The sequence below is a fragment of the Heteronotia binoei genome, chromosome 10, assembly GCF_032191835.1.
Source record: "Heteronotia binoei isolate CCM8104 ecotype False Entrance Well chromosome 10, APGP_CSIRO_Hbin_v1, whole genome shotgun sequence".
NCBI classification, from domain to species: domain Eukaryota; kingdom Metazoa; phylum Chordata; class Lepidosauria; order Squamata; family Gekkonidae; genus Heteronotia; species Heteronotia binoei.
In genome coordinates this window covers 45,841,956-45,856,617 of record NC_083232.1, presented here as the reverse complement: position 1 = coordinate 45,856,617, position 14,662 = coordinate 45,841,956, and the positions used below count along the sequence as shown (strand labels likewise).

At 45.0% G+C, this 14,662-nt stretch overlaps 1 protein-coding gene across 1 annotated transcript in view; it reads right to left on the bottom strand.

Moving 5' to 3' along the window:
• TAC1 (tachykinin precursor 1) overlaps positions 1–14,662 on the bottom strand; it is a 366,930-nt gene that overhangs the window by 86,741 nt on the left and 265,527 nt on the right. The window lies entirely within an intron of this gene.

Genomic DNA, 14,662 nt, shown 5'->3' with positions numbered 1-14,662 from the left:
TTGCAAAACCACTCTCTTTCTGCAAGCATATGAGGAACCCTGAAAGCGATATCTCGCCATCGAAATACGTCAACTGAATATAGCACCTTAACTTAATTTTAGCTGTAATTTAATGTAACTGTTTTAACTGTATGTATTAATTGTATTTTAAAATTGTTTTATAAATCATGGTATACCATGTCATGTTAGCCGCCCTGAGCCTGCTCCGGCGGGAAGGGCGGGATATAAATAAAAGTTTATTATTATTATTATTATTAATAACTCAGACACTCAACTGAAGAGCTTACTAGACAATTTTGCCCTGAATGATGTTTGGAGATGAAAAATCCCATCACGAGAGACTACACTTATTACTCTCACACACTCCTAGGCCGAGGTCAGACACACATAAACTGACGAGATGGGCCTGGATGAAAGCCAGATGCATGTCGGATTTTATGCGGTTGTCCAAACATCAGCATCTGGCAATGGTCGTTGGCTCATTCGTGTCCTGAACTGCCACGACTGAGACATGGACTTTTTTGATAGTACATTAAATCAGGAATAAGAATGCTTCTGACGACTCCCGCACGTACTTTCTATGTTTGAACGCTCCACTGTAGCCGACTCTTCGCAAGCGCACATCCACTTCCCTGCGAGAGCCCACTCCAAGTGATATCATTGCACCAGCAATTGTTGATTCAGCCTTCCAACCTTCCGAAGTCGGTAAAATATGTACCCAGCTTGCTGGGGGGGGGGGGGAAGAATAGATGACTGGGGAAGGCAATGGCAAACCACCCCATAAAAGGTCTGCCATGAAAACTTTGTGAAAGCAGTGTCGCCCCAGAGTCGAGAACGACTGGTGCTTGCACAGGGGACCTTTCCTAAATGGGGGGGGGGGCAGATCACCCACCTTTGCTCTCTCCCTGCTGGGGAGGAAGTTGACCCACCTTTGCCGTCTCCCCACCAGGTGGAAAGACAGCAAAGAGAGTTGCCGTGCTCCCCCCCATTTAAACACCATGGCGGGGTGTTTAAATGGGGGGGAGGAAGATCACCCACCTTTGCTGTCTCCCCGCCAGGCGGAGAGACAGCAAAGAGAGTTGCCATGCTCCCCCCCCATTTAAACACCACATCGGGGTGTTTAAATGGGGGGGGGGGAGGAAGATCACCCACCTTTGCTGTCTCCCCACCAGGCGGGGAGACAGCAAAGAGAGCTCCTGGGCTTCCCCTTCCTTTCTGGGTGTTTAAATGGGGGGGGGGGGGCAGATCGCCCATCTTTTCTGGCACCTTAAAAAAAAAAGCCAAGCACAGTATCCCACGTACTGCGCTTGTGCAAGTGTGGAATGCCATCTCAAAAAATGAGGTCCGGTTGAGACCTCTGATCAACCAGCGACAGGACCAATGCTGCTTAGAACTGAAGGGTGGAGGGATGTCTGATCAGGAAATTCGTTGTAAAAAAACCACGTGGTATAATAGCGATGGGTTAGGGATGGATTTAATGGTGAGTGTGACCGCAGCCCTAAGCAATTTTCACTGGCTACTTCCAGGCAGGCTGTACTCCTTTTGTTGGCCATCCTCAGGAGGGCACTGTGGTGCAGTGGAGCTTGGCCCTATGGTTCTTTCCTGAATGCAGAGTACCCAGATGGTTTATAGAGTAAGATTTGGAGCTGCTGCTAGCTGCAGATTAGAGGACCTTTACTGGACCTGACAAGGCTCCCTTCCCTAAGATTTTCATGTGTTGAGACATATTTGTACTGTCTTCTCTTTTATTAGCTTAAAACCCTTTTGCATGCTTTTTAGTTCTCCTGCTCCTTAAGGTGATATGCTCTTGTCTATGATTCTTTTCTTTGCAGAATATTATATTGTGGTTAATATTGCTGGCCCTGTATGCTGAAAGACAGGATTGCAGTTGTTTTAATAATAAATAAGTTGTTATGGGCTTGATTGACTGGGTTAATATATAGCTGCTTCAAGCCAAATTTATTCTGTAAGAATAGCTGACCATGCAGGATGAGATTGTGGCTTCATGGTAGAGCATCTGCTTTGTAAACAGAAGGCCAGATTTTCACCCCCTGATGTCTCCAGTTAAAAAGGGATCAGGTTACAGGTGATGAGGGAGAGCTCCATCTGAGACCCTGGAGACCTGGTGCCAGTCAGCATAGATTAATGGTCAGACTCAGTATATGACAGCTTCATATATCGATGTGGTGTGGAAAGCCAGATTCAAATCCCTACTCAGCCATGAGGTTCACTGGGTGACTTCAACCAGAAATCCTCCCTCAGCTTAACCAACTGAACAGGGTTTGTTGTGAGCAGGGCCTTTTTCCTGGAGGAACACGGTGGAACAGAGTTCCAGAATCTCTCTGTAGAAACAAAATTCTCAAAAAAAAAAGTTTAAAAGTTCATGAAGGGTGCCCATGCCTCATTTCCCTCTTGAGATTTCCGGCACCTCTTTTTCCAGAACCCCCCCCCCCCCCCGGTTGTGAGGCTAAAATGGTGTGTTTGTGTGGAGATAATATCAGTTGTCTTGAGGTCCTTGGAGAAAGGGCAAGATGTAAAATGTGAATATAAACACGGTTGTTCTTTGCCTCAGAAAAGTGCATTAATGAGTACACCAACTAAAGTGGTTGGGTCTGGATTAACTCTTCCACTAACAAAAGGTGGGGTAATTGCCACCCATTCCCTGCTACAGATGTCTCTAGCTCTACCTGAAGATAGTCCCCCCACCACCACCCAGAAGCAGCATTTTGGGGGGATCAGGAGGCAGAAATATTCTGTTCCAAAGACAAATGTACCTTGCATGAGTGGAATCCAGAATGGAAAAAAATAAAATGGGTTATTGTACTTTGAGAGCTGATAAGCAAAAGATTATTTGAAAGTTGTTACTGCAACAAGAACACCCTGGGAATAGCAGCGACTGTAGAACAGCTGGAGTTGTTTTTCTTGCTGGGGACTTTATTTGCTTGCCTTGATTGTTTTTAATCTTCTTTTATATTATTCTACCACCCCATCTTTATTATGTTTCTTCAATATCTGTTGAATGCCATAGAGAACTGAAGATGTATGTGTAGTAAATAAAAATACAGGTTTTCTAACATACAAGTAAGAGAATGGATTCATGGTATCTGACAATGTTTCTGCACTGAATGCTTTTCTGTCTTCACCTCCTAAAGCAACGGAAGGAAACTTCAGGCTAGCAAACAGCCAACATACAGTACAAGCAGGGATCTACAAGACTCAGGGGTGGGCCGGTCACATAATTTTCTCTCTCTTTTTCAGCCCCCTGCCTTCTCTCATTTCTCCTTTCTCATCAGCCCTTTATTTTCCCTTTTCACTAACCCACTGCTTTCTCTTGTTTCTCCAGTCCCCCTATCTCTTCTGCACCTTTTACCCTCCACTGCCTTTTGCTGCTTCTCCCACCCCGTCAGCACTTTCTCGTCCTCTTTTACCCCAACACTGTTTTCTCTTGCTCCCATCCCAAGGTCTGTCATTTTGTTCTCAATCCCTTTCCTAATCATCCCTAACATAGAGTTTCCAATTTTCAGCACTGCAGCACACTGGGTCAACACTTTTATTGAGCTATCCACTATGACCCCAAGATCTTTTTCCTTCTTTTGTTAGTATTTGGGTGGGAGACCACCAAGGAAGCCAAAAGTTGCGACACAGAGGCAAGCCACCTCTGAATGTCTTTTGCCTTGAAGTCCTATGGAGTCACCAAGAGTCAGCTGTGACTTGATAGCACTTTGCTCTCACATGAAACCAGCAGCATTATGTGATGAGGTATCTGAGGTATCTGAGGAAGTGAGCAGTGACTCACGAAAGTTCATACCTTGCCACAAATTTTTGTTAGTCTTTAAGGTGCTACAGGACTCTGACTCTTTTCTACTGCTACAGACAATCACGGCTACCCATCCTGATCCATGAGAAAGGATAAGTGATATTTCTAGTAACAAGCTTTGAGTGACAGCTCCAGAAGTATTTTTCAAAACCCCTGTGTGTTGTAACTTTCTGGACTTTCTTCATTTTTTTTCTGGTAAACACAGGGTTCACCCTATTAACACACTTGTGTAATATCAAGAAGTAGGGTTGCCAGGTCTGTGTTGGAAAATACCTGGAGACTTTGGGGGTGGATCTGGGAGAGGGCAGGGCTTGGGGAGGGGAGGGGTCTCAGCCTGGTAGAGTGCCATAGAGGCCACCCTTCAAAGCAGCCATTTTCTCCAAGGGAGCTGATCTCTGCTAGCTGGAGATCAGCTGTAAAAAGCGGGAGATCTCCAGGACCCACCTGGAGACTGGTAATCCTAATTGAAGTTAATATTTACATAGACCCAATATGAATTTTGGAAGAAATAGCTAGCTCATATTTTTTCTCTCCTCAAATCTGGTATATTTCTTGAATTCTACAGAGGAGCTCAGATGTAGAAATCATTCAGCAAAGTGCACCTGCATGCCTAAGTATGTTGCCAAAATGGAGTGCAATTGCAAATGCTTGGAATGCATAGAGGCAAGGTACAAAGCTAAAATGGTTCTTCCAAAAGAGAGATGCTTTGGTTTCCAATTTTAGCACTTTCAGTACAAAGCCGTGGGCAGTGGCAAAGAGAGGGGACTCATTAGCACGTTTGCTATCAGCAGGAGAGATGGGAAATCACGCCTGTGTCTTTCCCTCTGTGAGAACTGTCAGTCATGCTTGTACCCACACAAATGCCATGGAAAAGTCTGGATCATAGCCATATGAAGTGTCAACTCACCAGCATAGCCCCAGGGATTCAGGAAACATCTGTTTCCAGGCCTGGCATGAAGTATTTAATTATTTGTTCTGGGCAATGCTGCCAACGGACTAATCAATTATGGCATGTGTGTGAGCATTCACATAAGCACTTCCATGGAGGTCTAAATACCACTTGAAAGTTCCTTTCCTTGATCACAATGAAGTTGTACAACTTCTGAACACTTTGCTTTTCTAGCAAGAGGAAGGGGATGTTCTGTTTCATGTGCTTTCATCTGAAATGCAGAACCACTGGTGGTGGAGAGTGGAGAGCATCCAGGAGCAGCTTTTGGCCAGGGTCTGAAGCTCAAAGGGAGCCTTGAATATAATATATAAATATATTATAATATATACAAAATATCAATTTTGTGGCATTTGATAAGTTTGCCAACTTGTTTTTATATACATTGTGGGTGATAGCCTCAAAAGCTGTAGCTGCTGGAGACTTTCTGGAGGGTCTTTGTGGAAATCCTTTATAAGACTCAGAGAGTCCCAGAGGATGGATGGATGTTCAATTGAACTCTACCCTTCTTGCTGCATCCTGTGTTGATGCCATTTTTGCTCTGTTGGGTTTAAAACATGCATATAATTTCTGCAGTGTGTGTGGGGTGGGGGTGGGGGGGAGATTGGGAGGGTAACATTTAAATTTGCCATCATGAGGCGAGCAACCAGCAGGAAGCTTGCTGTTGAGGGGTGGGGGCTAGCCGGTGACATAATGATATTGCTGGCATTGCTTTGACATTTGGACAAATGGTGCTGGTGATGTAATGACATAACTTCCAGTCATGCCAAAAGTCATGTCAGTGTGCCAGGACATTGCTAACCACTTCCAATATCTTCTTCTTCTTCTTCCCTTATTTCTGTCCCTCCACCCAGCTGAGCAGTGGTGGGAAGGGCCTACTGGGGCACTTCGCAACACGAGTTACAGAGGAGTTGAACTTTTCTTTCCCCACTGCTTATAAAGCTCAGGTGTTGCCATCCCCATTGTGTATAAAGCTTGGATAAGGCCACAGGGCACAAGGGTACAATTTCCTTTTTTTCATAAATCAGTAATCTTCCTTCAACTCAGCCTTCTGTTAACAGAGAAAGTCTTACAGCAGCGTTTTTCCAATGAAGAAAGCTTTTCTCCACAGAGGGATCTTTTTCCATCAAGGAAAGGCTTAGTAGAAGAGAATAATTAGAGCTGGATTTGTGCACAAACTAAACTGCAGCATAGGTAAAGGTAGTCCCCTGTGCAAGCACCAAGTCGTTACCAACCCATAGAATGATGGCACATTGAATCGGATCCAATAATCTGGTCTCTAAATTTAGGTCACTTGCTGAGTTGCGACTCTTAGGAATGTAACAGTGTCATGTAACAGCAAAATTTGGAGTAGCATATGTTATTTTCTTTCATGGGTCTACTGTTAGTATTTTGTTACAGTGATATGCAGAAACCATGCATTCTATTTCAGGCCAGTGACATCTTTGCTTTTGTAAATAAGCACATTTGGTATGGATATAAATGGTCTTAATGTCATATTCATTTTGGCCTGTGATTTATTTATTTAAAATATTTCTGTGCTGCTTTCACACTCAAATAGGGTCCCCAAGGTGGTGTACATCAAACATTACAACCTAAAAACAATAGTTCAGTAAATAGGGCTGCCAAGCCCCCAGGCTGGGCGGAGGTTCCCCTCTGGAGGTTCCCAACCCACATAGGGCCGGCAGGGAGAACCTCCCCCAATGTCGCCAGCACAATGATGTCACCCGGAAGTGACATCATCACACTGGTGATGCCGCGCACTGGCCACTCTAGCAATTTGGGAGGGAAAACTCTAGCAGGGGTGGCCAACGGTAGCTCTACAGATGTTTTTTGCCTACAACTCCCATCAGCCCTAGCCATTGGCCATGCTGGCTGGGACTGATGGGAGTTGTAGGCAAAAAAATCTGGAGAGCTACCATTGGCCACCCCTGCTCTATGGTACAATACGTACCATAGAGTTTTTACCTCCCAAATCGCTAGAGCATCTGGGAAAATCATAGAGTTTTTCCAGAAATGCCTAGAGTGGTGTCACGAGCTGGGGCCGGGTCAGGCAAAGTCCAGGAGCAGTCCAAGGTCTGTAGCTGGTGAGCAAAGAGGGTCCAAGGCGCCAAAACCGAATCACAGTCCAGGTATCGCAGGTCAGAGGTTCAGAAGCCGAAGTCAGGGGGTCCAGAAGTCAAAGCCAAAGTCAGGGGGTCCAGAAGCCAAAGTCAAAAGCTGGAGTGGATGCTAGAACGTCAGGTAAGTGACTAGTTGCTTCCACAAAGCCACCTCCCAAAGCCCACAGCTATATAGCCCTCTGCTGTCTGTTGCCCATTTGGGCTAATTGCTGGCTCAGAGAGGCAGCCAGGATCCTGCTGAGACTCAAGCATCCTCACTCCTAGAAGGGCCAGAATCCTTTCAAAACTCAAGGCTCAGGGAGCGTCTTGCTTGTGAGCGTGCCGCCCTCCTCCGATCCCTGAGGTCCTGACGAAGGCGGTCACACACACGAGCCACCCGAGAGGGCGAGGCAGGGGGGCTTGGATCTTCTCCAACAGGAGGCAGGGGCACTGGTGCAAGTGGCAGGGGCACAGTTTCTTCTGCAGGCTCAGCTTCTTCTGCAGGGTCCCCAGCACCCATGACAAGTGGCTGGCACATGACATCACTTCCGGAGGCCATGGGGGACTTGGCAACCCTATCAGTAAACCAATACTTCAATAATATATATATATAACATAATAGATAGGCCAAATAGAACAAAAAAAGCTTCACACACTGGAAGAAGACAAGAGAGAGAAAGATGAATCTCCTTGGGAAGGGTGTTGCAAAGTCTTGGTGCCATGGCTGAGAAGACCCTTCTGTGCCACCTATCTAGCCTCCAGTGGGAGGGGCACCTGAAGCAGGGCCTCCAAAGATGATTAGAGTAGATGGGTAGGTTCATGTGGGAAAAGCCAGTCCATCAGGTATGCTGGCTTCAAGCCACATAGAGCTTTAAAGATCAATATCAGGATCTTGAATTTAAAGCTTTAAAGATCAATATCAGGATCTTGAATTGGACCCCAAAACAATCTGATGGAACCAGAGTAGAATGACATGGTCTCAACTCCCTATGACCCATTCCAGTCAACATGCTGGCTGCAACATTCTGTACTAACTGTACTTTCCATACAGTCTTCAAAAGCAGCCTCACATAGGGGGCATTGCAGTAATCTAATCTAGATGTTACTAGGACATACGTAGTCGCAAGATCTTGCCTCACCCCCAGGAAGGGCTGCAGCTGGCTCACCAGTTGAAGCTGGTGAAAGACACTCCTGGTTGCCATTGCCGCCTGTTTATCCTACAGCAGGCCTAGATCCAGGAATGCCCCCAAGCTATGAACCTGTTCTTTTAGGGGGAGTGCAACCCCATCCAGAACAGGTGGAGAACCAGAGCATCTTGGGACAGACTTCCCCTTCCACCACTAGCACCTGCTTTTTGTTGAGATTAAGTTTCAGTTTGTTAATCCTCATGAATTCTAAAACTGCATTCTGGCGCATGTTCATGGTTCCTATAGCTTCCCTAGATCTACTGGAAGCACAAGATAGAGCTGATTGTAAACTTGCCAGTTCTCTGGGTTGGGAAATACCTGAAGATTTGGGAAGTGGGGCCTGAAGAGATCAGGGTTTGAGGAGGAGAGGGACCACAGCAGCAGCAGCAGAAGAATTGCAGATTTATACCCTGCCCTTCGCTCTGAATCAGAGACTCAGAGCGGCTTACAATCTCCTTTACCTTTTCCCCCCACAACAGATACCCTGTGGGGCTGAGAGGGCTCTAACAGCAGCTGCCTTTTCAAGGACAACCTCTGTGATAGCTATGGCTAACCCAAGGCCATTCCAGCAGGTGCAAGTGGAGGAGTGGGGAATCAAACCCGGTTTTCCCAGATAAAAGTCCACACACTTAACCACTACACCAAACTGGGTATAATGCCATAGAGTCCAGCCACCAAAACAGCCATTTTCTCCAAGGGAACTGATCTTGGTTGTCTGAAGATCAATTGCAATAGCAAGATATCTCCATGTGCTGCCTGGAGGTTGGCAACCTTAGCTGAGTGTCATCTGCACACTGATAGCAACCCAAATTAGGGTTGATGAATTTCTGGAGATCTCGGGGTGGAGACTGTGAAGGGACTTCAGTAGGGGATAATACCATGGAGTCCACCCTGTGAAGCTACCATTTGCTCCAGGGGAACTGATCTCTGCCATCTGGCAATCAGTTGCAATCCTGGGAGATATATAGGCCCCACCTGGAGACTGGCAGCTCTAGCTCAAATCTCAGGGGAATGAGAAGGCTAATTTATCCTCAACTGCTCTCAGCATTCTGCATCTCCTAGATGACAATGAGAATGCTCAAACCTAAGGTTGTCAGGTCTGTGTTGGAAAATACGTGGAGACTTTGGGGGTGGAGCCAGAAGAGGATGGGGCTTGGGAGAGGAGTGGCCTCAGCATAGTACAATACCATAGATCCCACCCTTCAAAGCAGCCATTTTCTCCAGGGGAGCTGATCTCTGTCAGCTGGAGATCAATTGTAAAAGCAGGAGATCTTCAGGCCCACCTGGAGGCTGGCAACCCTGCTCAGGCCTCATTATTCTGTTTCAGTAAAATTGTCAACTCTAGCTTGGGAAATTCTTGGAAGATTTGGGATGTGTGGCTGGGGATAGTGAAGTCTGGAGAGGGAGCCCAGCAAGAATGTAGTGCTGTGCAGACCACCCTCTTATGCTGCCATTTCCTCCAGGGAACTTTTTGCAGTCTGAAGACCAAGTTGAAATTCTGAGATAAGTTCAGCCCCCTCTGAGGTTGGTAACTCTACATTTGAGGGAAGGAGTGATATTATGGTGTTATTCTGCATATAGAGTTGCCAACTTCCTGGTGGAACCTAGCGATCTCCCAGCATTACAGCTAATCTGCAGACTACAGAGAGGGTAGACTTTACGGCACTATAAACAAAGAGGCCCCTCTCTAAACCCTGCTCTCTCCAAAAATTTCCCAACCTGGTGTTGGCAGCTGTATGCCAAGGGAGTCCCCTGAAAATGCAGGAATCCCTACATCAGGGACCTCTAAACAGGTAGCTGCTTGGCTGCTGCAGAGTACTTCATGCAGCTCCTAGAAGATCAAGGGAAAGATTACAAGAAGATTTGCATGAGGCTTTTAAAAAAGGCCTTTTGTTCATAGAATTTTTCTATGCCCTGCACAGCGTAGTTGACAGCTGGTGCTTCTCCTAGTCCATGTTCTGTTACTCAGACGGAGCAACACTTGGTAATATGCCTGATGTTGTGATGGTGGGGGGAGGATTAGCTCAGGTTATTTTTTTCATTATTCCAAAGTAGTTCTCATTAAAGCAAAGGCTAGAAGCCTCTGTCCTACATGGCCTGTTTTTCTGTCAAAGTTTGCTTGCCTTTAAAGTTTGCTATGAGAAGCAATATACGTACATTCAGCGCAGTAATGCAAGGAGCTTTTCATCTTTATATATTAAATACCTCTTAGATGGTTTGATTTACTTTACTTTTAATGTCTTTTTTGTTTAAACATCAGTTGAGCTTTTGCAGGAAAGTCAGCCACGTGGCTTGCTATGCACAAATTTCGCATTTCAGATGGACTTAAGTTTCAATTAAATTGTTATTTGATTAAAATTGTACACTGTGCATGGTACCTATCCATTTGAATTTGGTTAGCTGCTTCTATATAGTTGAACAAATAAAATGGAATGCATTTAAACTATTACTTCCATTATTGATAATTGTATTAATCTAAGTGCTGTAATTTATCTGAGCAGACTTTTTTATTATTCAGGTATAACAAATAGACTTTTTGTACAGTACCAGTTGAGAGAGCCTTGATGTTTATGAAAGGGCTTCAAATGTATCTTATGTAGGTATACCGTCAGTGGTTCCACCATGTAATGACTTTCACGGTTGCTTACTATGCTTCAAAACCAACCACATTCAGTATGAATTCACTCCTGTTGCTTGTTCTTGAAAGATGATCAAAAGATCACACTACAAAGGCTTACGTGGTTTCTAGATATTTTCAGATCTTTCCATCTTACACAAAAACTTGAGAAGTACAAAGAAAAAGATAAATACTATGCACTAAAATATTCGCTAATTCAGTGTTTTTTAGCCTGGTGCCTGTGGAACCCTGGAGGGTCTGTGACAATACTCCAGGGGCTCTGCAAATTGAGTCCAGCCTTCTTACTAGAAGAGGTGTGTGTGTGTGGAGGGAGAACTTGCTCTCCTTTAGGGCAGCATCCACTGAGACAGACATTGGCAACAGTGAACTGGAAATGCCTAAGACAGCCATCAAAGAGGCCTCTATAGACTGCAGCCTCTAAAGAGAGTTCTTGGTCTTGCATGAGGATGGAAGCATCCATTGGACATACATAATTTGCACTGTGAACTTTGAAAATGGCTGGAAGATGGCCAAGGAGGGCATGTTTTGCTTTCTGCCAAAGCAAGCACAATGCTGAGAGGCAGAAGGGACAGGGGATAGATTATCTTCTTCATCTCCACTTCTGAGGCAAAGGAGATATTGGGCATATGATGGGAATTTAGGGTTGCCAAGTCCAATTCAAGAAATATCTGGGGACTTTGGGGGTGGAGCCAGGAGACTTTGGGGTGGAGCCAAGATCAAGGCTGTGACAAGCATAATTGAACTCCAAAGGGAGTTCTGGCCATCGCATTTAAAGGGACGGCACACCTTTTCAATGCCTTCCTTCCATAGGAAATAATGAAGGATAGGGGCACCTTCTTTTGGGGCTCACAGAATTGGACCCCCTGCTCTAATCTTTTTGAAACTTGGAGGGTATTTTGGGGAGAGGCACTAGATGCTATACTGAAAATTTGATGCCTCTACCCCAAAAAACAGCCCCCCCCAGAGCCCCAGATACCTGTGGATCAATTTGCCATGATTTTCTATGGGAATAAATCTCCATAGGGAATAATAGAGTTCTCAGCAGACATTTCCCTCCCCTCCCCCCGCTTTCTGACGACCCTGAAGCGGGGGGAGGGCCTCCAAACTGGGGGATCCCCTGCCCCCACCTGGGGATTGGCAACCCTATTGCCAGGTCCAATTCAATAAATATCTGGGGACTTTGGGGGTGGAGCCAGGAGCAAGGTTGTGACAAGCATAACTGAACTTCAAAGGGAGTTCTGGCCATCACATTTAAAGGGACTGCACACCTTTTAAATGCCTTCCCTTCATTGGAAATAACGAAGGATAGGGGTACCTTCATGTGGGGCTCATAGAATTGGACCCCCTAGTCCACTCTTTTTAAACCTTGGAGGGTGTTTTGAGGAAACGTTGGATACTATGTTGCAAATTTGATGCCTCTATCTAAAAAAATAGTCCTCCCAGAGCCCCAGATACCCATGGTTCAATTTTCCATTATACTCTATGGGAATCAGTCTCCATAGGAAATAATGGAGTGTCCGGCAGACATTTCCCTCCCACCCCCTGATTTCTGATGATCCTGAAGTGGGGGGAGGGCCTCCAAACTGGGAGATCCTCTGTCCTCACCTGGGGATTGGCAACCTTATGGGAACTGGTCAGGTGGGAGGGCTCCCAAAAAAGTCTGAGGATCACAGCCATAATGCCTGGCCATACAAGTACTCAACATAGCATCATATTTCAGAACACTCAGTTAGTGGAGGCCAGGGATTACTAGCACAGCAGCACCTACAGTGAGACAAGGGGAATGCATTACTGAAGCCTGCCTATTTACTGTTATTTCTTTAACACTAACTCAACTGTGCAACTGAACAACAAAAAAAGGGGACAAATATGGGGTTTGGGAGTTGTCTAAAAGGGCCCTCAAAAGGCTTGTAAAACCTGAGCTGTCAGATGAAAGCTCTTTATAAAACTTCAGGCACATTACAAATTTATGAAGATCCAGAAAATATGACCAATAAAAATACAATTAGAACCGTACATCTATGGAAAAGATAAAATAGAAGAACTGGTTTTTATTAGGGATGTGCATGAACCACAGTTTTGCAGTTCAGTTTGTGGCTCAATCATAAACCTCTAAGCTGGTTTGTGAACCAAATTGGCTTGTATCAGTTCATGAGCAATTTAAACATCTGCTTTCTTCTCCTTGTGAAAATTGGCAGGGAGCAGAAAGCAGGAGGTTAAATGGCTCGTAGCCAGGGTTTTTTTTGAGCAGGAATGCACAGGAATGCGGTTCCGACTGACTCGGTGTCAGGATATGCAAATAAGTTCCTGCTGGGCTTTTTCTACAAAAAGCTCTGTGTGAAACAATGGTAATGTCAGGGGATGTGGCCTAATATTCAAATGAGTTCCTGCTAGGCTTTTTCTACAAAAAAGCCCTGCTCATAGCCATTTAAACCCCTGCTTTCTGCTCCCCTCCACTTTTCACAGGGAGAAGAAAGCAGTGTTTAAATGGCAACAAGCCATTTATACCAAACAGCTGAACATGAGGAGTGAAAAGCCAGGGTTTAAATGTCTCAGAGCCATTTAAGCTGCTTTCTGCTCTCCACGAACTACCACAAAATGCATCAAAATTCATGGCAGTTCATGACAGTTCTTCAGTTTGCGAACATCATGAACAAGCCAAAAATGTGTGATGAACTTTAGTTCATGAGCCAGTTTTGTGACCATCCATAGCTTAATACCCTACTTTTCACTGCCCTATGGTAGTGTCAAAGTGGTTTACAGCTGCCTTCCCTTCCTCTCTCTACAACATGCACCTTGTGAGGTAGGTGGGGCTGAGAGAATTCTGAGTGAACTGTGACTGGCCCAAGGTTATCCAGCAGGCTTTGTGTGGAGGAGTGGAGAATCAAGCCTGGTTCTCTAGATTAGAGTCCTCTGCTCTTAACCACTACATTATACCATCTTGGTCAAGTTGGGACCAAATAGTTGTAAATATTAAGCAAGGCATAAGAGAGGAAGAAGAAGACTGCAGATTTATACCCTGCCCTTCTCTCTGATTCAGAATCTCAGAGCAGCTCACAATCTTCCATATCTTCTCCCCTCATAACAGACACCCTGTGAAGTGGGTGGGGCTGAGAGAGCTCTCCCAGAAGCTGCCCTTTCAAGGACAACTCTTGTGAAAGCTATGGCTGACCCAAGGCCATTCCAACAGCTGCAAGTGGAGGAGTGGGGAATCAAACCCGGTTCTCCCAGATAAGAGTCTGCATACTTAACCACTACACCAAATCATGCAGTGCCCAGTGACTATATATCTGATTCAGCTGAATAAATACTCCCTGAATGGAGGAAATGAGCACATAAGATAGAAGTCTATTTATCACATCTATGTTATATATTTATAGCTGGTCTTTCTTCCATCATAGAATTAAAAATGGTGTATGTGGGGTTTTTGGGTTGACTTCCATGTAGCCGCAGGCATGCTTCACTTCAGCTTCCCTCCTGCTTTTGTAGAGTTGTCCTTCAACTATCCCCTGTCGTGCTGGTTTAAATGCATGGGTTTTTTTTTTATTTTTACAGAAACAAACATTTACACATTCCTCTTCTTGCCAACTGCAGTGTGAAGTGGTACAGTCACAACGGGGCTGTACTACACAGTTGTTCTCAGAACATGCGCTAACTCTAACCTAGCGCTATTCAGAGATCAAAGTTCTCAGCAGGTAGCACAATCTCTCCCGCTTGCATAGAGCAGCAATTATGCAAATTATACAGTTATAGAAAATGGCTTTATAAAGAGATTAAGAGTAATTAGAATGAGTCTCTGGAATATATAACCGGTTTCTTTTTGTTTTACAAAGTAAAATGCCATTAAAAGTTTATAGTTCTGAAAGCCACTGCAATGCCTTTTTCCTCAGGACAAAGCAGGAGGCGCTCGTTGATGGCTTGAGTCATAACTTCTCATTATGAAGTATTTATGCCAACAACCATCTCTTAAGC